Here is a 26,277-nt window from a genome sequence, read left to right on the forward strand (position 1 = left end):
GTCGACCTTTCTGCTCACCAATAACAGAAGAGAAATCTTCAAGGTTCCTACCTTCCATCTTATCTCCTTGGTATCCTAGGTACTTAGCTTGGCGTTTGGCACATGATAGTTTCCAATGAATGTTACTTGAGTTCATACATACAAACATACATAACTAATTGGACCTTGCTCTGAACTGAATGGCTGACTTAATGCATGACCCAATCAACATGTTATCATATCCAGGTATAAAAAATAGATTTAAATTCTCAGGAAGGAAATAATCAATGTAAGACCAAAATAAATAACACCAACAGATATCATATCTAAAATGCATAATATAAACCTTTGCCAAAATCTCTGAGAATCAATTTATAGGTGAAAAGGCAAACTCAGTTGACATGCTTTCCTCCTTCTGAACTCCTTATGTGTTTGTGCTCTGCATCATTTATTTAGACTGGAGTCACAAGTCCAGAGTAACAGCAGTGATTCTACCATACCTTATCTGTGTAAATTAACTCCTCCAAGCAGGGGCTGTGCCAAGAGGCTTGAATTCTCCTTTAATGCTCATAACCTTCATCACATTCTATTATCCCCACCCTTCAAAAAGAAGCTATTAAAAAAGATCTAAAAGTAAAAATAATTTGCTTGTTATGAAAGTACAGAATTGAGACAAAACGCCTAGGAATGTCTTCCAACCATTTAACCTTCCATTCATCAGATGCCTGCTGAGCTCAATAACATGTCAGGCAGTTTTAGGCACTTGAGATAGATAAGTGATAGCAAAAACGCCCACTCCTTTCATAAAGTAGATGAACCAGATTAACAATTCTAAAACCCTCCTATACAGAAATTTGGGAACACATGCTATATCCGGCACTCAATTTACTCAACTATAAAAAAATAAGTCAAGGGGGCCATCCCTGTGGCTAGTGGTTAAGTTTGGCATGTTCCACTTCAGTGGCCCAGCTTCAGTTCTCAGGTGTCGATCTATACCACTTGTCAGCGGCCATGCTATGGCAGCAGCCCACATACAAAAGAGATGCAGATTGGCACAGATATTAGCTCAGGGTGAATCTTCCTCAAGCAAAAAAAGGAAGATTGGCAACAGATGTTAGCTCAGGGCGAATATTTTTCAGCAAAAAAAAAGACAATCTTTTGTCAGTACAATCTTTTGATCTTTAAAGGTTAATTCGTTCACTCAAAAAATGTCTACTGACCAAGTCTTCTCCTCCCAGCCACCACCCCTCCACACACATCATTTCTGTAAGTACCGGGATATAATGGTAAACATAATCATAGTGCCTGTCCTCATGAAACTTCCAGTCTAATAGGGAAGACAAATAAACAAGTACTTCAATTTCTTGTGAAGAGTATTTTTAAAGAATCTACTAATTTTATGAATATTTATTTTTCATTAATATTTATTTAATGATTGAAAATTAAAATCTTCCAAAGAAGATATTTGTGGGTGATAGGTATTTTAATATTTGAACATTCAAATTTAGAACCAAAATTAACTCAGCTGTTCATTGTACAATATGTGGGACAAAAGCGAAACACATAGTAAATATCCAAGGGCTATTCTTTTTTGTTTTCCTTTGCAAGAATCGGGAAAAAACGCGAAAGAATCCAAAGTACTGATCAGAACATTTATACACCTAATAAATGAGGCTAATAAAGCACCACAAAAACAATTTGATTCTTTTCTCACCATTGCCCCTACATATCTTGCCTGTGGGGCTTGTTCTTCTCTATCCCCTTAGGTACTATTCAAGGCTGGTGCATTGACATTCAGATTCTTCCCAAATAAAAATTTCTCCCTTCACTTTAGTGCGATAAAAAAGAAAAAAAGACAAAGACTCAGGTGGAATTAGGTTCAATACAGAGTAATAATCAAAATTCCAAAGTCCCTCTGAGTTACAGCTTCTCTTGCCCCCAGCCAGGCAATGGCACCTGGCAGGCTCTTCTCTCTGCTCAACCAGCTCCTCATCCTCATCCTCCCTCCACCTCAAGCAGGAGATGGAGCTTTTGATACCTCAGAGTTGAAGAGGTCAGAGATAGAAGGTTTGGGGGACAAGATAAGAGTCCTGTTTGACCATAACTGATTAGTCATTCCTTTTTCCCTGGGCTTAGCAGGTATTCAAAGCTGACTTTCCTAATCCAAATTTAGTCCACTCTTTAAAGACCCTCAGCTATGGAGATCTCTCGTTGCAGAGTCTGACCTGATTCTGGTGAGGCTTTCGTGACTGGGCACTTACTACACTCCCCGAGGACCTGGTCATCTGTACTACATCAACGGGCTTCTCCTAGCCCCCTGTATGTGAATTAGGAAAGTGCTCCCTCCAGATTGATGAATTACAAAAAGACACCCTCCAAGCAGGTTGATGCAGCCCTGCACAGGAGCACTGGGCAAGCAGCTCCTTCTCTCTCTACAACGAGGCACTTTTGTGCAGAGCACAAGCCTGCACAGTTGCATTACCACAGCCTTGTGCCCCCACAGACTGTCTCCTGGGATCCAAAGTTGCTCCAACAAGCCCTTCTGGTTAGGACCTAAGAAAACACATCTCCTACTCTGTGCTCACTCTCTCCACACATGGTGTATAGGAAACCAACTCCTTTTACCTGTCATATGTGGGAGTGCAGTTACCCGCCAAGTGCAGCCTCCTTTTCTTTCAGCCTTCTGGGAGACCAATCAACACACAACCTCCTGCATTTTGTATTTTTCTGCTGTGAATTAAAAAGCAGTCTATTACGTCAACTTACTTCCAGGGGAGCATAGCAATGGTTTCCCTGTAGCAGCAGCACCTCTCACTAGCATTGAAGTAAGGGGAAGGCACATACGCCCCCATTCTGCATCTGCATATTTAGAGCATGCCTGAAACTCTCTAAACTCAAATTTCCTACCTCTCTCAGCTCCTTGGACTTTAACTCTTTTATAGTCCACGTGGTTTAAAGATACTGCACTCAAATACAGCCCAAGGATCAGGCACCTCTTGCCTTAGAACATGGAATAGAAGGAACCTCTTGCCTTGGACCTTCTAAGAGTAGCATATTTTTGTTTTTATATTGTGGAACTGTAATTAGAATTAGACTTTACAGATTATCCAAGGGGAAACATATTTTGAAACAAGTTGAAAAATAGATGAGGGATATTTATAAGCAAATTAAATATAAATTTTAACATTTTATATGTATATTATGTATTTACAGAAACATATGTATTCGGCCTCCAGAATTGATCAGTCTTATCCTAGAAAAATAGTTATACAGAGGAATTTAACAGTCACATGGCAGATGAGGCAAGAGATATTGGCCAGATGATTAGAGGGTGCAAGTAACCGTATAATTTAATGCCCAAACCTGACTCTTTTGAAAAGTAAAGTGAGCACTATGAATATACCCAAACAATAGATGTAAACTAGAACTGTCCCAGACACACTGGGCACCTGAACACCCTGCATGTGATCAAAATAACTTCATAGTTGCTACTGGAGTAGAAACCAGCAAGGAAATTGACTTCTGGATTGAGCCAGTAGAGATTTGCTCCAAAAGGAATGTTAGTGAGAGTGAACTCTGGATCAGAATGGGGATGTGGAAGGCAATTTACCTGTGATTAATGATGGCAACACATCAACTCTCGGTGTTACTTCTGAATGAAGGATGGTGTGCTTTCTGGGCCAAAATGAAAAGGCATTATACCAGAAGTCAGGGCGTTAACCGGAAAGGGTCCTAAGAAGAAATATCATGATTACTCATTCAAATAAATATAGATGAATTAGTAAAAATTAATAAAACTCATAAAAAATAGGAACCAGAAAGAGTGATCTAGATGTCCAAACACATGTGTGTCCTACTTGAAAAGCATTTGATAAAATATTTGAAAAGTATTGATTGAAAAGTATTGATAAAGATGAACGTGCTATAGCAGAGGTACTTAAAGAGGGGACAAGAATTGTTTAGAAATAGACCCCAGTTAGCATACTTGAGGTGGGGGGAGATATTTCCTAACTGACATGCCATTTAGCCAGCGGTTGTTTAGTCCTACGCCTTGAGGCTTTTAAAAGGAAATTGAAAACAAGCATATGTATGTGCACACACACATACACACACCAACAAATCAACACTAAAAGTTAAAGCTATGTTCCCAGTCAATGATGACTTTAAATTAAATTAAAAAGGAAGAATTAAAGTACAAGACTAATTGCCTTCAATTAAATATTATATATGGCTCAACAATTAAAATACCATTGGTTAACTATAAACTAGAGACTAATTGTCACAACTAATACTTGCATGCTGCTTACACGGTACTTATTAATCTTCAAAATAACTCTGAGGGATGAGCAATTATTATTCCCATTTTACAGATGATGAAACTGAGATATAATGTGATTAAGAAACTTGCCCAAGGTTACACAGCTAGGAAGTGATAGCAATTAAAGATTCAAATTCAAGTAACATGCTTCCTTCCACCAGCTGAGAAGCCCTTACGTTCATCATTCCTTTGTGCATGTATGGCAGGGGGAAAAAGGGAAAGCGTCCTATGAGGACAGATCTGATAAGAGATTGACAATTTGCTTCAGTATTTCAGTCTCTACACATCACTAACCTTAGTGTGTCAAACAGCCTACATATGTGCTGCCGCAGTGCAGCTCAGCCTATACATCAGTGCTGCTTTTGTGTGCAAACACAGCTAATTTTCTTTTTTAATGAGATGAAAATATCAGATCTCTTCTACTTCTCCCAATCTCAGCTGATTCTGATAAAGTCTTAGAAAGGCAAAATGGTATCTTCCGGAACAATTAAAGAAAGCAAAAGCTGCCAACAAGACTTCCTGTGTGTCTGAAGCCCTTGCAGTGTATAGATCTTTATCTTCTCCATTGTCATGTCATTGCTTCTTGCTGTATAGGTGTCTGTTGGACAGACATTGTGAAAATTCTCTTAAGAAAGTCTAATATGTTTGTGATGAGCAGTACACATTAGATAGCAGTAATGAAATACAAAGGAAGAGTGATTTTGTTTGTTTGTTTTCGCACTGCTATTGTATTCCAGAAAGAATGGTGTTGGAAGGGGAACTTCTAGCATTTTTAGAGATTCACTATTTGATAACACTTTAATGTTTAATATACTCAAGTTTCTAGTTTTAGTGGCATTCACCATGGGACATACAAGCGCACGTGTCTTCCAAATATTGCTGACTCTCTAAAAGAATTAGCGGTAAAATTATTTTTATAGTTGAAATGTTCTGGCTAGGCTACAAAAGAAGGCAGTTGTTAAACAACTTAACATTAAATATTAAAGAATCAATGTAGCATTAAAGCATTAAGTTAATTGTCTCTGGCTACATGTAATTCAGTCCTTGGTTATCACGGAGTTAGTATCTCAGGGTGGAAAAATTAATGACAGTGAAGTTTCTATTTTGAATTAAATACAACGTGTTTCTAAACAAAGAGAGATGCCTGGAAATTTACCTTTCGGATTTTATCTGCAGCTCAGAGCCTATTAAAGCTATTTCCATGTGCCTTTTTCTCTTTTGTGCCTACGTCACCGATTTAAGGGTTTTATTTATTTATTTAATTTTAAGAAGGGAGAGGCTCTGTAGAGAACATTGTGCTAACCACAAATAGGACTAGAGAAGGGCTAATGCGGGGGTGGAAGGGGGGTCGCTGCAAGGGGGAGGTGTGCCAGAATAGAAGGAAAAGGAAGATAATTGAGCACTCCCCTCTAATCTTATTCCACCCAAGAAATTTGGGAGAATGCGAAAAAGCGGCAGCACAGCATTCTTGAAGAGGCGTGGCTTCCCTCCAGGGACTGTCCAATCGAATTCCTTCAGAGGGAGCTATCCCGAGAAGATTGATGAGAGTTGCTAGGAAACAGGAGCGTCTCCCTCCCGCCCTACTCAGAGATTGTTCTGCACAAGCCCTCTCCAGGGCCTCGCAATGTGTAGTTGAGCGGCGTGTGGGGCAGAGCTGAACACCGGCCTCCCAGGCTCTCTCGCTCCCTCTCTGGCTTCGGCTCCCCCTTTCTCATCCAACATGCGGTCAGCCCGTTGCACGGGGACCAAGGAGAGTTCTTCCAGGGCCCACCGTTAGTCCCCTCTCTCCCGCTGGCCAAGAGCTCTAGCAAAGCTTCAAAGTTACAGCCGCCAATCTCCCTGCCGACCCACGCCCCTTCACCCCACCCCTCTGAAATTCACCAACCTTTGCATGCGTTGCCTAAGGATTTCAACAGAGTGAGACGAAGCAGCCAGTAAAACCGCCCTGCCTTTCTGTATAATAATCCTCTCGTCTAGGTACCCTGGCTCACTGAAGACTCTGCGGATACACCCCTATAAAGGGAGGGAGGGAGGGGGAGGGGAAAAGGGAAAAGGAGAACGAGAGAGGGAGAAAAGGAGAAAGAGAGAATGAGGAGAGAATGCCAGAAGGTCCGTGCCTCTGCCGAGAGTCCCAATTAGATGCGATGGTTTCAGCCTGGCCAAGGTGAAGGAAAGTTGCTTCCGCGCCCTAAGTGGCTTTGCCTGTAAAGAGGAGAAAGATTCAGCTGTGAACTGCCCTCCTCTCTTCCGCGGAAGACCACTGGGTGCCCCCTTTTCCCAACCTCCCCCCTCACTTCTCCTCCCCCTCTCCCTTTCCCCACTCCTCACTGACTCGGAGGCCTGGATGCTCTGCCACCGGGCCGTGGTCCAGCGAGCAGCCGGGAGGGGGCGGGGGCAGAGGGCACTGTGACAGGAAGCGGCGCACACAAGTTGGCCATTTCGGGGGCAAAATAAGTTCTCCCTGGGATTTGGAAAGGACAAAGCCAGCAAGCTACCTCTTTTGTGTCGGATGAGGAGCACCAACCATGAGAGCGAGCCCGGGTGCAGGCTCAGCCGCCGCCGCCGCCGCCACCTCGGTCAGCTCCAGTCCCTGCCCGGAGTTGTCGGTGCGAGGTAAGGGGCCCAGAGGAGGACGTGTCCCTCTGGAGGGCGCCCAGCGAGGGCGCGGCGGATCGGGTGCCGCGTGGGGCAGGCGCAGCAGGGAAAGTTGAGGCAGAGCAAGGACCAGTCCCTACAGTTCTGCCGGGGGTGGGGAGAGTGGGGGGCAGAGGCGATGTGGGTGTGCGTGAGTGAGAGTTTGTGTGTGTGCGCGCACGTCTGTGTCTCTGAGAGGGAGGCAGATTTCAGGGCACAGATCTATGGCTAGAGTGCTAGAGGTGGAGGGACTAACTAGCACTCGCAGACCCCCAGAGAGACCAATTTCATTAGCCGACCACCTCCAGCCCTGCTCTGGGCTCAGGATGCCTTTCTATTCGGGGGCTCCTTAGGCTTTGTGCACAGGAAACCTTGTGATGACTGGCTGCCACACTGGCAGTTTCATGTGGGTGTGGAGGTTGCCAAGAGAGGGGGGCAGAGGACAGCGAGACCTGGTCCGTATTGCAGCCTGGATACGCTCTGCAGCCAGAGGCAGCCAGAGGTTTGCTCTCCTGCAAGCACGCTTGGAAAGGAGCCCGAACTCGATGCCCTTTGCTCCTTTCGGCTTGAGTGAAAAATCGAAAACCCAGACTGGGAGCATCTCTCTTCGTTGATCCTGTTCCATTTTCTTATCTGACAGTGAGGGCGGGAGATTCGCGATCCAGAAATAGACTAGGTAATATATCCAATAAGCTGTTTCTTAAGGATTTCATTTAGATTTCCTTCTAGTTCCTTCCCTGGGTTAAATGTGAAAGATTATCTTAAGTATAGCACTTTAGGTTGATTTCTGAAGGGAACATGCCCTTACCTTTTAAGTATTTTAAAGTATTGTAAATTTTGATAACAAATAATAAAACTGTACACTTCTAATAATCTGGGGTCAAGCGCTCAGCTAATTTACTAATAAAATATTTCTACTATTACTTGAATAGTGATGTGTGTGATGTATAGAGAGAGTTACATATCGGTATCTTCAGAGTTGAGGATAATGTGAGGTGAGGTTAGTGTAAGTTAAGGACCTCGGCAATAGTTTATTACTTTCATCTCTCTGCTTAAAATCATTTGTGCTGCTTGATTTTGAAACTGCTCAGCAGAGCCATATTGTGTCTCTTTGGAGGAAAAAGGAGTCTCTTTGTAGAGAAATGTTATTCACTTACCTAAATCTGTCTACTTTGGTTTATCTGATCACATATTTTAAGGCTGCTACCTGAATTCTAATTCTTGGTGTAAATATATTTAATATAAGTGTGACAAAACATTTCTATTGCCATTACCCTAAACTCCTGTGAATTACAGTTCCTACCACAGGTGTTTAGGACACTCCAGTTATTAGTTAATGATTCTATAGTGCTATGCACATTTTTTCTCAAAACAGCCCAATAGAATTTGAATAGATTTTGGAAGCTATTGCACACCAGACCTTAATAAAGTGATATTTCCCATATTTCATAATGGCACTACCTTGTATTTACAAATCTCTCTCACATCTGTAGGTTTTAGCTGGCCATCCTTCCAGGTTCTGATCAGCCAGCAGGAGTACATGTTATTCTGAATAGACATGCCCTAAGGCTGTCTTGATTTATGCTCAGAGTAACACAGGTGCTCAGGTTGGAAACTGAGGATAAGTCTTGAAGCTTATATTTTCAAAAATAAAACAATGAAAATTTCAGACTATCCACATTCATTGGACTACAAAGAAGGATAAGTGGTAGGAATACCTTTTGGTATTGATAAACTCTCACTCTCCCCACCAAAAAAAAAAAAAAAAAAATTCTAAGTATAAAACCTCTGTTCTATGAGATAGATCCTTGCCAATGAAATGTGAAACCTAAATCATAGAAAATTATGCCAACACAAGGAATGGGTTAAATTTGAGGACTTAGGAGAGACAGGCACCTCTCTGTTAAAATTGAATGGTAGTTTTCACACTTCAGGAATATATGATCAATAACTTGAGAAAATGTATGGAAAGCTACATAAACAGAAAATATTAGAAATAATTAAAATATGTTCTATGATTCATTCATTTGTGTATGAAGGTCTTTTTTAAAAGTTGTGGTGTACACATGAAAAGAAACAAGTGTAAGTCAGATGATTTACCCCAGAATTACCAAACATCAAAATGAGCCCATCTTTGATTTTATGTCACTGCAATTAAAATTGGTAAGTTGAACAATGCAAAGATACATAAAATTGAATGATTTTTATTTTTAATGAAATTTAAATTAATATTTTTAGTGAATGAAAGAACTAGGGTAATTGTCAAAAAGTCACCTGTCTCAGTTCTCTACTTCATGACTGGTGATCAACCAGAACTGCACAGGATTGAGGGGGGTCTTATTGTGAAATATTCCCAGCATAACATTTTTACAACTTTCTTAGGTACCTTCTCCTCTTTATTATTTCATGTCAAACTCTTTTTTCCAAATTAAACCATTTTCTCTTTCTTATCTATTCTTCTAGTAGGTATCAGTCTCAAAATGGTGCATGATGTTTTTTCAGGCTCCTAGCTACCTCCTGCCAAAATGTAGGCCATTGGCTTGGGGATGAAATGTTTGAATTTGTTGCCCTGCGCTCAAAATCATCCCAAGATACTATTAGACAAAAGACATAAAAATTAATACCTAATCTCCATTGAGAACGAGGAGGACAGGATGTTTATGCATGTTGGAATGTGGCCAGAGTTCCAGGGTGAGAATTGTTTTCTCCAGGGGTTACTCCTCAAAAAAGGAGTGGTGTTTACTCATAGTTGTCTCACTTTGCTGTCTTACACTGAGTTTATTGTGCATTTTCATCCCTTCTGAGATTCTGCTAAATTCATCCACTTATGCATTAGATGAATATGTTGAAATTGCTCCCAAGAAGTAGCATAAAATGATAGAAGATTACCCACCAAGACTGAACCCATAAAATGAGTACAATCACCGTAATCACAGAGACGGTAGAAACTATTAGGTCATCCCTGTCCTTCCACTTCTAATGTAGGCTTGGTCCCCATAGCATAGCATGTTGTATTTTAGAGTACTTCAGTCCAGTCTGATTTTAAATGTCTCAAGTAATGACTTCTTCCAGCATCTTTGAAAGACTATTTCACAGTCTAATAGTTCTCCCTGTTAAGAACTTTGTTGTGATAGTCACCCTGATTTTCCCCTGGTTCTGTTTTATCTTGTTACTTACTTCCCATTATAACCCCTCTGGACCAGTCCATTCTCTTGCCTGATTTAGAGTCTTCACCCAACATTTATGTAGGAGTTGTAGAATACAAAAGCTTTATACAGGTACAGGAGAGAACACAAAATTGACAGTTCTATATCTGGATAGCTTTTCTAAATGTTTAAGACACATTTTATAGGTGATTTATATATATGTGTATGGTTATATATTCCTAATAATTTATTTTACTAATGGAAGTGTGTGGAAATTTTCCTTCTCTGATACTAATGACCTATGTGAATATTGAGATGATCTCTTCTAAGGACTGTTCTATGTGGATGCACATTTATGAGACATTTTCATTGCAAATTTGATGTCAACAGAACCCTGTCAACGCCCACACTACAAGGGAATTCTGTGACATGCATGTCTGATGCTCCACTGAGCTCCAGAATCTGTTGTCATGTAAATTCAACTATTGAAATGAAAGTGACTTCCATAATTAATACAATGTGCTAGAAATGTAATAGTGTATATAGTTTAGATATGTACATTAACATGACATAGCAATTCTGTTAGGATACAGTAACCCCTTCATACTAAAATAATATGAAAAGCCAGTAGAATTAAGCTTGAATTCATCACTGTGATGTATCATGAAAAGAAAGCTCAAATCATGCTTATACCAATATAGAATATATTTAGATTTATATGGAGGTACCATATGTGAAGGTTACTTTAAAAATAGAAAGCCTGAAATAACCACACGAGAGAAACAGGTTTTCACTTTGTTCACTTAAAATCTGGTTCCAAGACATCCATGTGTAGGCTTCTTTTAAGAGTCTTAAGCAAATATCTTGCTAGACTCACCATCCCACTCAATTGTTTCTCCAATTCCCAGGCATTAAAATGTAAGTTCTGCTAGACAGTAAAGGAGTAAATGATATAAATCAAGAAATAAATTCCTAGTTTACACTTGGCAGGTCCGGAAAATACATATAAGACTAAGAGTAAGGTGAATCAAAGCTAAAAATATAATTTAGTGCTGTCTTCTTTCCTGCTTGGTGAGCATTAGATTGTATGAGGAAACATTCATGTGGATTAAGTTAAGGAAACAATAAGGAGAAGTGGCATTCCAAAACTGAATGTATCTTTAAGGGAATAAAATTAAACTGCATGGAATAAGTAATTTTTAAACTAGTATTCACCCTCCTGAAGCCCCAAAGTGTTTTTATAGTGCCATTGATCATATAGAGGTGAGTACCTTCAAAATGATTTTCCTTAGAAACAAAGGGAAAATCAATTTCTTGGTATGGAGAAAGTAGGCCATTCACATGCTTGTGACTTCTCCCTGGGACAGAGGCATTGTAAGAAGTCTGTTTCTACACAGAATATAATATTTCCTCTCCAAATGAGTAATCTTTTTAGGGAACTTGAAATTGTACATTGTACTTTAAGAACAAGACAGAGAAATAAATTTCAAAAACATTCAGATATAATCTAAAGAAGCACAGAGTAAAATATCATGTTTGAGGTAAAACCACATATATAGAAGGTGTCTCCGCAGAAAGCCCAAGGCAACTCTCATTTTTAATTCCTTGTCACAATTTACTTCATTATCAGCCTTTGCACCACACACCCATACTCACCCACAAACATTTGACTAAATTCTGTTGGAAGAGTATAAGTATGGACCAGATAGAAAATTTCAAAACCATGATACTAGACATATAGTTTGAAAAAAATTACAACCTATATATATTCAACCCAGGGTATCCAAGGAGGAATGGTTCCAGGACCCCCACACCCCCTCATACCAAAATCCACAGATGCTCAGGTCCCTGATGTCAAATGGTGTAGTATTTGTGTATAATTTGTGCACATCCTCCCATATACTTTAAATCATCTCTTGATTACTTATAACACCCAATACAATGTAAACGCTATATAAACAGTTGTAATGCTGTATTGTTTAGAGAATAATGACAAGAAAAAAAGGTCTGTACATGTTCAGTACAGACACAACCATCGCAGGCCTTTCAATCCGAGGTTGGTTGAATCTGCAGATGCAGAACCTGTGGAGACGGAGGGCTGGCTGTACCTAGCATGTGAGGATGAAGAGTATAACAACTTGAGGCGACTTCTCTAAAAAAGAGATTAACATCAGAAAGAAAAGGCAATTAATAGGGAGGCAATCAGTCAATAAATATTTATTAAGCACCTATTATAACCATAACAGGATTCAGGACTTGCAGTGGGGGCACAAAAACTGTTAAATCACAAAATTTCACAAATGTGTGAATTTGAAGGTATTCCAAAAATCAAACTTGAAACTCTAGAGTAGAGAAGAGGTTACCAGAATTATCAACTGAGTGAAAAAAATCTGTTTCTTCATTTAACAGATGTATTTAAATTTAAAATTTCTAGTATAGATATTCTGACACTCTGAAGATAGTGTGCTGGATGCTGTGAGGTGACAAAACTAATGATATGTCATAATAATAAATGATAATTATTGACCAATTGCCATGGGCTGAGAACTCTGCCAAAACATTACATGGATTACCTGATTTAATATCCAAAAGAATCCTATGAGGTAGGTTCTCTGATACCCATTTTACAGAAGAGGAAATGGAGGCCCAGGGAGATAAAGTAATTTCCCCCAGTTCAGGTAGCTAACAAGGCAAGAATTGGAATTTAAAACTTACTTTCTTATTCCAAGTCCTATTCTGTTTACTCCTAAGCCACATTGCCTCCCAATTTATGTTTTATGCCAGGCTTCATTTCATTCCACAAATATTTTCTGAGCTCCACGTAGAAGCACATACTTTGGAAAAGACGACTTAGTGAAATGGAACCCAGAGGAGAGTTCCACAGGCTCAGCCTATCTCTACCCCCAGACAGACACAATCTCTTCTGAGGGGCAAAGAAATGCAAATGGAAGAAATAAACTAAAAACTTATTTACAATTAACTAGAACTAATGGGGGAAAAATTGAGAATCAGAAAAGTCTATGAAGATGACCGGTTTATTAACAAGCTGAGAAATAAACGCCAGGTGGGAAAATGTGAGCAAAATATACTTTCTGGAGCCTGATTTCGTGAACATCACAATTTGCAAAATGCAATAGCAAGAATACTGTCGCTCCAATAGCCAGCATGGAGATGAATAGCATTTCTGCTTAAGGCTAAAATGTGATGCTTCTCTCCTCTTAAAACCTAACTACTTCCCACCAGGAAAACAAGCTGGTAAAAATGTTTTGTAGACCAGTAAAATTTTGAAATTTCTGTACCCAGCTGAAGTAGGCATTCATCTTTATATAAGAAACTCTCAGCATTTCACATTTTGGGGCATTTATTTATAATATATACAACAACATGAGAAGGGACGGGCTCAGAGGTTTCAAATTTTAAAGACACCAAGAACAAGAGAAGCAAAGTGACCTGCTGGTAATTCCAAAGACCCAGTGAGTAGGACTGCTCTGGGAAAATCCACATCTCATGATTCTCTGACCGGGCTACTTTCCCACTGGCAGGAAACCTGCTGCCCTGGTTGCGTGAATTTATATTTCATTTCAGACAACCAAAGAACTGAAATACAAGTCTTTGCTTGAAAGTCTTTCTCTGATTTCTTATTTGTGCTAGAGTATTTTATGGACATAAAAAAAATGAATGGATATCACAGATCTATCCCTCCATCTGGTGGATCTTTGTTCTTTTGATTGTTAATAATACATAGCAAATAGATTATTAGAAATATTTTGTATTTTGCTTAACAGTTTCCATGCACCATGTGTTGGTGAATACAACATAATGGAAATTGCTTTCACAAAATATGTCAAAATACATGCCAATTTGGGAGATGGCACTACAAGGTCATAAACAGTTGGAATTTGTATCTGCCTCAAGGAGAAAATGAGATCTGAAGACTGTAATTAATTGTTCCTCTTTTGAAGAGTCTTATTTTTCCTAAAAAAGCAAAGACCCTCTACATGCTGATGCATTAATCCCAGTGATTTCTGCCAAGTCCAGATACATTGATGACCAGATCATACCTCATTTCAGAATTAATAAGGAGCCAAGACATGGGACTCAGATTCCTAAAACAGCTCCTCCATAGACTGCTCAAGGCCTGTCCTTGGGAAAAATATTCTGAAGAATGCCAAAAGCCCCACGTCCAACCAAGAATTCTCTTCAGTCCCTACCTTGGTCCTTTAAATTCTCTGAATTTTAAACTAAAGTACTTCATCTAAGAAGTACAAAAGACCATGTTTTTCTAGGTCCATCAACCATGTTGATGTGGCATACCCATCGACACATTGGACATACAGATTTATTTTTTCAGAAAAGCTAACATCAGTTTGATGGAGTGTGGGCCAAGCAAACAACTATAATTTTTGCCCACTTCACAATTTTCCCCAAGAAAAGTCTTTCCTTGGCTATGATTTCTTGAACACGCAGTAATTTGAGGGAGAGAGACCTTCTCCGTAGTTATTGAACAAATGAAGCCCTGGAAGGAAAAAGACTGAGGTGTTATAGAGTGTCCACTCTCCCCACTGTTCTTCCTTCTAAAATCCTAAATTTGTGTTTTTTGCTGTGTGATGTAGGTAGGGAATCTGGTAATTTTAAGTATGCTACTCAGATGGAAAAGTTTGGAACATATGAAATAGAGAAGAGTGAGCAAGTGAGGAAAAGTCAGAGCAGCTCCCTCTCCCTTTCCTGCCCACTCTGCCCGCTGGTGCACAAACAACAATGATCTGTTTCCCCCGGATCTGCTGTAACTAGCATTTATCAAGGTATTGCCCAGAACAGCCCAAATCAGAATCCCTTTGAAGTTTACTAAAACTGAAGAACACTGGGACAGATGCATCCCAGACTGATTTTCTTTAGGTTGAGGTTCAGGAATACAGGTATTAAATAAGCTTCCAGATTATTCTTATGCACTCTCATGTTTGAGAAATAGTCTGCTCAGGCTTCTATAACAAAATAGCACAGCCTAGGTCGCTTAAACAACCTCCAGTTTATTTCTAACAGTTCTGGAGGCTGGGAAGTCCAAGATCAAGGTGCTGGCAGATTTGGTTCCTGGTGGGAGCCTGCTTTGTGAAGGTCCACCTTCTCAGTGTGTCCTTACATGGCAGAGAGAGAGACAGAGAGAGACAGAGATAAAGAGAGAAAGTTCTGGTCTCTCTTCTTCTTACAAAGATACTAATCCCATCATGGGGGCTCCACCCTCATGACCTCATCTAAACCTAATTACTTCCCAAAGATCCCACCTCCTAATACCATCAGCTCGGGTTTAGGGCTTCAACGTGTGAATTTGTGGAGTCGGGGTGGGGGGGGGGGTGAGACATAAACATTCTGTCCATAACAATTAGACATATAGAATGATCATCATACAGAGAATACTCAGTGAATCACTTGTACAAAATTATTCCCCAAAACACATCCACTCTAATTGGATTAACCAGTTGTCTAAAATAAATTTGACAAGACTGAGTATTAATTAATCAACCTCATCTAATAAAGCACACTCTCCATGAGTTGTGTGAACAAATTCATTTTCTGGAAACCTCATATTGTTTTCACTGCAAAGGAATTTTTCTTCTATTACCTATAGTAAATTCCACTAAGATACACAAACATACAATATGTATCTTTTGGGTATTTTAATTGGGAAACTTTCTCACTTTTGACCTTTTATCCTATATTTTATAATTGCAATATTGAGATGTTAGAAAGGGAAGCTACTTATATTTGAGTATCATCAGTGAAAACGTTATTTCTATTTCTTAGAAATGCTTCTAGATTTGGATAACTGCACACTTAAAACTCAAATTGTCTTTATCGCTATATCCTTGTGAGCTGGGGGATGTGGGAAAATATTGTTTTGTCACAGTTCTTGCCTTTGCCCTTTGGATCTGCAGAGTGGGAGGAAAAAAACCCTCAACTGGGAACTTCTTATACATTCTCCACTCAGCTTCTACTTCGTTCAAGTGAATGGTTGCTTAGCTGAAGTTGGCAATCCTCACAAATACTGCCAAAGATAGTTTCCTAAGCAGTGTTCAGAGCTACATGAGAAAAATGCTGACAAGGGAAGGAGGGACAAGCAGAGGGCCAGAGCTTTACCCCCTGAGGGTCTATGAGACCTCTTTGTGTTCACCTGCCTTTCACACTTAATAACCGACTTCATGAAGAAAGAAGCAGTAAAAAATAGATCATACTCCCCACACACTCTCCCAAACATTAAAAAAATTTGAATTTTTAAAACTCAGGCTGTCTCAGGCACAAAAATGTTAAATTTTTGAAAGCTACACCGTGTCCCTGGCAGTCTGCCTTCCTTACCCTCACTGATGGTTACACTGCTTATACCTGAGAATGGCACTTCCACTGGACTCTCTCACTAACACAACGGCTCTATCCAGCTAAAGCCAAAAACCCATCACCAACCCAAACCAGCTCCTTCCTTCTTATTTCCAGATTCTAGGAGGGGCATGATCATCTCCCCAAAAAATAGTTCAAAGTCTTGGAATTGCCTGTGACATTTCCCTTCCATTTGGTCCTCTATTGATTCCTCCTTCATAAATCATCTTGCATAGTGTCTTCTTTTCCCTCCTATGCCCAGCAAAACTTCAGCCCAGATTATCAACACTTGTCTCTAAACCATCTGTAATAGTTTATCTCCTCTGGTCTCTCCCTATTCATTTATTATTTCTTTTCCAGGTATTTAACAAGTGCCTACTGTGGGTCCAGAGTCTGTTCTGGAGATACTGCCGCAGTGAAAAACCATCACCAAAAAAATTCAGAAGGATTTTCATTCTCATTCAGCTTACACTACATAGTGAGAGCCAGACAATAAACAAGAGAACTAAGGTGCTATGGAGAAAATATAATGAGGTGATGTATAAAAAGGGAAGACGCTGGAAAAGGCAACATCACTACCAGATGAGTCTTGATAAATAACTGAAGTTTCCATTTGATGCCCTGATTTAAAAGGCATTAAATATAAACTCATCACTTAAAAAATAAATGTGAACATCCTAGCTTGGCCATCAAGGTCTTTTACAATCCGGACCCCAATGTATCTTTCCAACCATTTTTCCTCAGTATAAGCCTCACCTCTACCCAGATTTTCTATTTGCACGTAAAATAGAACTTTGAGCATCTTTATAGTCACAACTTGGTTCAGAATGCACTTTCTTCTTCCTTTCTGTAGAAAGGGAAATTAGGGTTTGTAAACCTTTATTTTAAGTTATCTTCAAATCCTACTTCATCTAAGTCCAGACTAAGGATGTTTTCATCTCTCCTAACAAAGGAATTCTTATCCAAAACATTCATGTGATCCTCATCAGATATGGGCTTGAATTGCGAAATATTGTTTTGACCTGAGTAATAAGTAGGTAGAATCATAATTTATGGAATAAAATCAGAAGGCAAATTTATTTTCATTTCCCATTGTCCCTTTAAACTGCATTCAGTAAAAGCTATTACACTCTGCTGTAATAAAACAATGAACCTTAATTGTAAACAGTCTGTATTCAAAACTTAGCATGCTTACACCCATATAACAAAACTTTGAACTTTAAAGTTGAATCTCCTCTCTGTCCCCAACAGGAGCCTATTTCAATCAGAAGTTGAGAAAGAAAGATCCTGATAGGCTTGCCTGATAGGCTTCACACTCCCTGGGCTCCCAGATTTTTAAGGCTGACTCTTCTTTGATAATGTGAGTGTGTGTATGTGTGTGTGTGTGTGTGTGTGTGTGTGTGTCTTTTGAGACTTCTTTCTCCATTGCTGGGGGTCTCTCACCTCAATTTTCTTGACACAAATTTTCCTTTGCCTGACCATGCCTCCTCAGCACCTGCTTTTTCAGCACTACACTCTACACAGACTCTCATTTTTGGTGTCCTATTGCCTCTCCAGTTCTTTCTCTTGGGCTGGGACTTTCTCTCTCTCTCTCTCTCTCATAACCTTTGGTCCGCAAAAAGTACTCAAACACTGTTGCAAGAACAAATCCTACATATGTGGGCCAGTCCCAATGCAGCAACATTTCCTTACCGCTCCACTGCCAAAGCATCTAGGCATCTGGTGCTTCTCTCATCCTCTAAATTTCCTAGCCCAGAGTCAGATCTAAACCATTTTGTAATGCTTTGTGCTTTGGTGCACATAAGCATTTCCTAATACTCTCTCCCTTGTGAACATATTTTGACCATACTTTGACATAATGGAATGTACAGTAGTCCTCCCTTATCTTCGGTTTTGCTTTCTGTGCTTTCAGGTAACCGTGGTGAACTGTAGTCCAAAAATATTAAACAAAAAATTCCAGAAATAAACTATACATAAGTTTTAAACTAGGCACTGTTCTGAGTAGCGTGATGAAATCTCATGCTGTCCTGCTCCATCCCACCTGGGACGTGAATCATCCCTTTGTCCAGTGCTACCTGCCCTTTAGTCACTTAGCAGCCTTATCAGTTATCAGATCAATTGTCACGGTATTGCAGTGCTTGTGTTCAAATAACCCTTATTTTACTAAATAATGGCTCGACCAGTGCAAAAGTAGTGATGCTGGCAATTTGGATAAGCCATAAAGTGCTTCCCTAAGTGAAAAGGGGAAAGTTCTTGACTTAATGAGGAAAGAAAAAAATATCGTATACTGAGGTTGCTAAGATCTACGGTAACTTTTATTACAGTATATTGTTATAATTGTTCTGTTTTGTTAGCAGTTATTGTTGTTAATCTCTTAGTGTGACTAAATTTATAAATTAAATTTTATCATGGGTATGTATATATAGAAAAAAACAGTACATGTAGGGTTCGGTACTATCCTCGGTTTCAGGCATCCACTGGTGGTCTTGGAACATATCCTCCATCAATAAGGAGGACTACTATAGTGCATTCACTTTCCTAGATGTCTGTTGTTTCCAACTTAGCTGTGAATGCCTGAACATAGCACAGTGCCATGGTACCAGTATTCCAATAGATGCTTGTGGAATGTATGAGTGTAGTAATACAGTCTAAGCAAAAAAGATTATAACTTTTTTATAATCCAGAAAAATGTCTTTCTATGAGGCTACCTGTATAAAGACTTACAGAAATCAAAGCCTAAATAAAATAATTTTAGATATGGCTGAAATATCTGTCTCCCTGCCTAGAATTATCTCCAAAAGGAGAAAGATCTTGTGTATCTTTTTCAGCAGTCTACAAAAATGAGTGAAACATATAATAATATTTAACACATATTCAATAAGTGAAGGAATCCTATTTTAAATTTTATATTTATTCACTGGGTATCTTCTGTGCTGAAATATTAACATTAATTTCTCCTCTTCATATGTTTCACTTTAAAAATGAAAATTATTGTTACAATCTTAATTTTAATCCATGAATTATACCATTTTTCTAAAGGCATCTTGGATCTCAAACAAAATAATTCCATATAAAAAATTATTTATTTTTTTTAGATTGTCACCTGAGCTAACATCTGTTGCCAATCTTCTTCTTCTCCCCAAAGCCCCCCAGTACATAGTTGTATATTCCAGTTGTAGGTCCCTCTGGCTATGCTATGTGGGACGCTGCCTCAGCATGGCCTGATGAGTGGTGCTAGGTCCATGCCAGGATCCGAACCCACAAAACACTGGGCCATGGAAGCAGAGTGCGAGAACTTAACCACTTGGCCACGGCACCGGCCCCTAAAAATTTTTTAATTTGGCATGAAAAGTAACATCAATTTAGTTAAATAAGTACTTGTTGAATGTTCACTACTTTCAAGGCACTGGGCAAGATACTGAGGAGGATAGAGAGAAGAAAAAGCCACCGTGTCTCCCTAAGAATTCATAATCTTATTAGAGAGATGAGATATGTGCATCTGTAGCTACAGGAACAGGAAAATTCAGGAGCTCACCTGTGAGATGCTGAGTGGCTAATAATACTTCTGCCTGGCATAACTGTAGAAAGTATCATATTAAAAAGTTGCTTCTGTCCTGGACTTTGAGAAATGATTAGGATTTCAGAAAATAGAGAAAACTGTTCTAGAGCTATGCAAAGGCAGAGAAAGTGTGGGGGATATATTTGGGGAGCAGTGTGTGAACTGGCTCAGTTTAAGAGTAGAGTATATGGGGTCAAGGGGACGGTAAAGGTCTAAGAGCAGATGGAATAACGGCTAACCTTTCTCCTGTAGGCAGAGGGACACCTCTGGAAGCACGTGAGCAGGGAAATCTTAAAGTACAATGGGAATTTAAATATGAGGAAATAAAGATTTGGGAGTCAGGGAGATGAGTTGGCTCATTATGGCAATAGTTGAGGTGAGCAGTAATAATGGCCTAAACTAGGGTAGTGGCCTTGGGAATAGAAAATGCAGAATGAATCTAACAGACACAAAGATGAATAGTGTCCAGTAGGTAGGGATTAGCTGTTGGGTGAAAAATACCAGCCAGACAATTAAGCTAATCATTTTTCTCCTTCTACAATAGAAAAGATCATGCTATATCAAATCCCTGGTTTAATAAAAGGAAAGAAGGACTTTTAAAAAGTCTATTTTTTAGGAACTTGAGTCAAAAGAAAATGTAATAATCAAAGTACTATTTGAGAAAAAGACAGAAATGAAATCAATATTTTCTACATGGTTATAATTTGAGAGCATTTATCCACAGACGGTAGCTTAAGCCAGCATGGTCTCTCACCAGGCCTCTGCAAGAGCCACCCACCAGCATCCTTGACTCTTATCTTACTCCTATAAATCCATCCAGCAGGCTACAGCCAGAATTATCTTAATAAAACACAAATCAGAGCATGCTACTGGCTGCTTAAAACTCTCCAAAGATTTTCCATTGCTCTTGGGATATTCAAAACATGCTTTACCTGGCCCACTCTGATCTGCATATGTCTCCAGCTTTTTCTCTTATCCCTTTCAACCCATGCGGCCTCTTCCAGTCAACCTAACCAGCTTTCACACTTTTCCCTCTCTCTCCCAAGGCCTTCCCATAGGCTGGGCAACTTCCCAGAGCACTGGCCCACTCAATCAGAATTTTCAGGGCTCAGTTAGAATTCTGTACCACTTCTGACCTCTTGTAGTAGGTTAGTTCTTCCTTCTCTGCACTCCCCAAGCTATCCGTCCTTCCCTTCATCATGCTTTACTATGATTGTCTGCCTCCCCACTGTAATCTGTAAGTGCTGAAAAGACAGAGACCATGGCTGCTTCTTCACAGCTGTGTCTCTATTACCCAGCACAGTGAAGAGCACATAGAAGATCAATAAATATTTATTGAAAAAATGGAACATTTTCCTCATCTTTAAAATTGAGTATTGATCTTTAAAATTCCTGCTAGTCATATAGTTTCTATAAGTAAACTTTGTCAATAAAGAAGACCAAATTCAGCATCCCAAGTCAGAATCAGTATCCTATTATACTCAAAAAGCCATTGGGTCCTATTTATAAGTTTACATTTTAATGCTGTGTAAATAGAAAAATCATTAATAATAACGCTAGTGACATGTTTCCTTATTCCTCAAGCTGTCCTCATTCTGCAAACATTTCTCCTCTTCATTTCACTTTAAACAGTGAGATATGAGTAACAAGGAAATGGAAGAAAATAACCATAAAAACTGAAATTTGAGTAAACTTCCCAAGAATGTCACCTTCCAGGCAGATTTCCTCCTCCTCAGAATTCTCATAACCGGAAACGTGTTTCAGACATTCTCATAGAAGAGGATTCCTAAATCTCATTTGGTAATGCTAATTGCAGCCAGCTCCAGTGAACGACACCTCAAGGTGTTGCATTTAATGCAATCTCTGTCGCAATACTTCTCAAAATAAAATAAATGTGGTTGACACACATATTCTCCACAGCATTTTTAGGAGAATGAGAAGGAGACTGTGAATATAATGACTCTTATTGAGTCCTTTCTATATGGCAGGCACTGCTTATTTGCTTTACTTCTATTAACTCATTTAACCCTCACAATAGCCCTGCGAGGTAGATACCATCATTATTCCCATGTTACAGACAAAGAAACTGAGCACTAGCACAGGTTTACATAGTAAGGGGATAGCTAGGATTTGGACCTAGCAGTTTTAGCTCACGAACTTGACCAGTTGACTATACTGCCTCTCTTGTGAAATCATCCCAAACCTAGAGTGTATCATATGCAAAAAACACTTGGAATAACTATCTTATACACTTTGATTTGAAAATGAAAAACAACTCAAAATCTAGTGACATTCTGCACTATTTGTTGAAAATAAAAATCAGTAGGAGAGTCAAATATTGACTCAATTTGCTAATATTATTGAGCAGAATATGTTTGTTTATGATTCTTACTTTCACCTAAAGCCTTATAATTCCAGTAGCTTGAGAGTCAGCTGCAGCTTAAAAAAAAATCTCTAAGGCCTTACTTCTTTACAATTTGTTCTTTTCATCTCCAGAATTTGTCCACTTCTTGCAAAGGCAGAGTAACAGTGCTTTTAATCTTTATATTAAAAGAGAGAGAGAATTTAAAGCAAAAAAAAAAAAAATCACTTCTCTTATTTTCTGGGGAAACAAAAAGTTTCAGATTCCTTTGTGTAAAACAAAAATAATTGATACATTGGTGAAACTGGTGGTCAGGAAAGGAAATTGTCCTGCTTTGTTCCTTTTCCTGTCCACCCAGCTCTCACAGTAGGCATAGTTACATGTGTCTAATCCTTAAATAGATTTATTAATACGAGTTTACAAGTTAACAAAGAAGAGGTTCTGAGGAGATAATTATAGGAATACAAATCAAGAGAGACAACTTTGAAAGAATAGTAATTTTGCTTCTTGAAACTGACCTTAAATTCCTACGAGGAGAACACAACAGCTTAAAGCAACCTTTTCTCTCTATTCAGAAGTGATCGCGAATTAATTGTGCAGTTTAGCTAAACTTTGCTTTTCCTTGTATCCTAGGGGAAGATCTCTGACAGACTGGGAATTTTTGCTTGATTGTAATGTAAACTCAATATCTCAAGATAGTTCTTCACACTACATGGGCTCACTGGAAAGCCCTAATTCCCAAAACGAAGAGGAAAAGGTGAACAAAATAACCTGTCGGCAAAAGGAAAATAGAAAATAGAATGTTTGAAAATCTTTATTTTGATAATTTGATTTTAAATAATTCTTAAGAAAAATCTTTGGTGACATCAGAAGTCTGACGACGTTAATCTAAACTTGCTCACCAATGAAGACATATAAGGCTTGTGGTTTACATGACTTCATTACTTGCTTTGATCATAAAAGCACTTAATGAAAATTCTATTTTTGGTGTATCAACTGGTCCATGCAGTTTTGCCAAAGAGGAGGTTTGAGCATTTGCTGATAAATAGTTAACACTGCTAAATATTAATTCTGATAGTAAAAATTAAAGTGTTAGAATTCTAGTTTATTCAAATTGGATATTTCCATGCAGGTACATAGCATTTCAGTTAACTAGTTAGTATTGACCATGTGATGCTAATTCTATAGCTTCTCTCATTTAATCATGACTGTTAATAACCCATTCAACAGCTTTTAATTAAGCACAGATATCGAACTTGTGCTAGGCTAGGCACTGGTAAGCAAAAACAAAAAAAGAAAAAATGGCCCTGTCCTCAAAGATCTTTCTTTACAGTTTTAAAACTCTAGATTTAAGATTTTTTAAAAAAAGTGTAAGTGGCATCATAGTCCTTCATTTAATATTTCAGACAGAAATGAGTCAGTAAAGTCTATAGGGGAATAGATCAACTTCCTTGGCTTCCCTGAAACAATGCCAGAGGCTCAAGTGTCATCCCAAATGAAGTACCTTTCTTTTGCTTAATGCTTTTAAAAAGAAAAATGCAATGCAATGTAAAATATAAAGGTGACCACTGAAAGAATGCTCTGGGGGTCGAATCCTCGTAGTCTTAATACATGTAAAAATGTCTCCATTTACTTTAACTTAGCATATTTAGGCACATTCATCTATTCTTCCCAGAAACTGTGACTAAGCGCCTCTGTATGCGTCTGACCCTGCAGTAAGTGCTGGGGATCTGTTGATTTGACCTCAAGCAGCTCGTGGTCCTATTGTGTGGAACTTATAGAAAATGTCACATGTGTAGTGTTTAATTTATTAATGACCATGTGCTCAGGATCTTTAAAAATTCAAGAGGTACTCAAAGAACCATATTTTCTAACTTTTTTTCCCTGAAGTTAGAAGGAATTTGGTGTAATTATGGAGGCAAAGTATTCCTTGACAATTTTTTTAAAAAGAAATCTGTACCAAATGGCGCTGGAAAATGTACATGGGAGCAATTTCAATTTTACAGAATAAAAAGCATTTTTGCTACCAATGTTGTTCTGAAGTTAACTGCAAGATGTGTTTTTTAAATGACTTATCAAAAATCATTAAACCAGTCATTAAGTCAACCGAGGTTAGAAACCATCACCAACAAGTAAGTTGACTTACGATCTATTATAATTCCTCCACAAAGCATAATAGTCACTTTCCTTTCACAGTTTAATGTTTCTATAATTGAGATATAATTCAATTTATGTACGTATTTTATGCAATAATGTATTTTTTTCCAAAACATTGTTCTTAAATCCATGGTGAATCTTATAACGAATGGTATCAGAATTAAGGAAATAGATTAGTTGCAAGCACACTCAGTGCCAATCTTATAAACTATGTGTTCCATAATAATTGCAAATATCTTAACCAAATTTACTTTTAAATGCTTCACATCTTGCTACAAATGGAAATATAAACTCCCTTTCATATACTTTCAAAGTCCATAATCACTTGCTTTGAAACACCTCATTACCAGAATCAGAAATTCTCTCTCAATACCTTCATTATCTCTGCTTGAAAATAAGAACAGTGTCATAGTAATCTCTATACATTTCTTATAGATAAAGCCATGTCCTGGTCATTTCTGTATCACTGGAGTCTGTAACAATTCCTTAAAAATAGTAAATGATGATTGTTGAGTGAATAAATCAAATAATGGAGGAAAGAATTGACGAATAAATACCTTGGACACAATGAGCCCTCAATAAACATTTGTTGATTATAATTCAAACTGCTTATATTAACTGACAAAGTATATTGCTATTCAGTGATAAAGTTTTAATATCTTTCTGTATTGTTTGCCTCTGTACCATCAAGAGGAAATTAATAAGTGCTAATGATGAGAAATTTGTTTTAATATTTGATTTTGTGTATATCTAAGGTCTATATGTTTAAAAGAATCTTGGTACATCAGTCTTTGGCTCAAACGTTCCTCTCACGTAGTCAGCTATTTTATGATATTGTCTGTTAAAGAATGTCTCATGAGTAACTTTTATCTTAAAGATGAATTTTTGAAGATATGAACTTCATATGAAACACAACCTTCTTCAGTGATTATTTTCTATACATGTTCTGATATTAAATTATTTTTAATGTATCTTTGCCTTTAGACTTCAGCATTAGCACACCTAACCCCCCATAACAATGAGAGCCACCAAACCTAGCATTTTGTTTCTAAACTGAACTTACCCATTCAGACTTTTTGCTGTAGTTTCTCATTCCTGTTGTAGCTTTTACCCTGCTGAATTAAAGCAGCATGTTAAATTAAAAAACTGCATCAAATTCTGGGCTAGTATAAAGAAATATGTTTTAGTACAATTAATGAAAATTAAATAGTATTTTTTCTGCAAATACTTACTGACCTCTCACTAGAAATTCAAAATGTATTTGTAACCTACTTATTATCTAGAAGCAGGGACCATTTTACCAAGAAGATCACTTGGGGGATAAATGTAAATAGGGAAAAATAGATGATCTCAGACCAATCCCTAGGGTACTGCTATTTATGGGTCACACAAAAAAGGAACAATTAAAAGATACACAGAAGTAGTGGTCACTGGGGTAAGAGGCAAGCCAAGAGAAAGCGGTGGCCATGAAAACAAGAGAACAAAGTTTTCCCAGAAAAAGACACTGGTACTCTGTACTGATGGTGCTAGGAGCGCAAGGTAGCTGAGAAAATTTATGGGATATGAGATCAACGCTTTAGCCTCTTGATTCGCAAAGTGAATCAGATCAATGCATTTAACATCTTAAAAGTCGTTGGAAGCTACCATGGAGTTTGGAGAAGACTGAGATGAAAACTGAATTTGAGGAAATAGAAACAGTGACTACTCTTCATTTGTGTGGTTTTGTAGTAATTGTGGGCAAGGAAGTGGAATGGTA

The 26,277-nt window shown here is 38.5% G+C and overlaps 1 protein-coding gene and 1 long non-coding RNA gene across 6 annotated transcripts in view; one reads left to right on the forward strand and one right to left on the reverse strand.

Annotated features, from left to right (window-relative positions):
- LOC111773156 (uncharacterized) overlaps window positions 1-6,993 on the reverse strand; it is a 37,256-nt gene extending 30,263 nt beyond the window's left edge. For all 4 annotated transcript variants that reach the window (XR_011438123.1, XR_011438126.1, XR_011438125.1 and 1 more), the window contains exons 1-4: window positions 6,793-6,993; window positions 6,183-6,499; window positions 3,590-3,711; window positions 2,605-2,709 (exon numbers count right to left, since the gene is read on the reverse strand). This is a non-coding gene — a long non-coding RNA (uncharacterized lncRNA). The remainder of the gene's footprint in view (window positions 1-2,604; window positions 2,710-3,589; window positions 3,712-6,182; window positions 6,500-6,792) is intronic.
- The window catches only part of GRM3 (glutamate metabotropic receptor 3), a 226,931-nt gene continuing 206,849 nt past the window's right edge, over window positions 6,196-26,277 (forward strand). Inside the window, exon 1 of one of the 2 annotated variants that reach the window (XM_014739199.3) lies at window positions 6,196-6,910. The gene's annotated coding sequence lies outside the window, so the exon portion shown is untranslated. The remainder of the gene's footprint in view (window positions 6,911-26,277) is intronic. The other variant, XM_070265574.1, reaches the window with a different exon arrangement.

This window comes from Equus caballus, chromosome 4, assembly GCF_041296265.1.
Source record: "Equus caballus isolate H_3958 breed thoroughbred chromosome 4, TB-T2T, whole genome shotgun sequence".
Taxonomy (NCBI): Eukaryota; Metazoa; Chordata; class Mammalia; order Perissodactyla; family Equidae; genus Equus; species Equus caballus.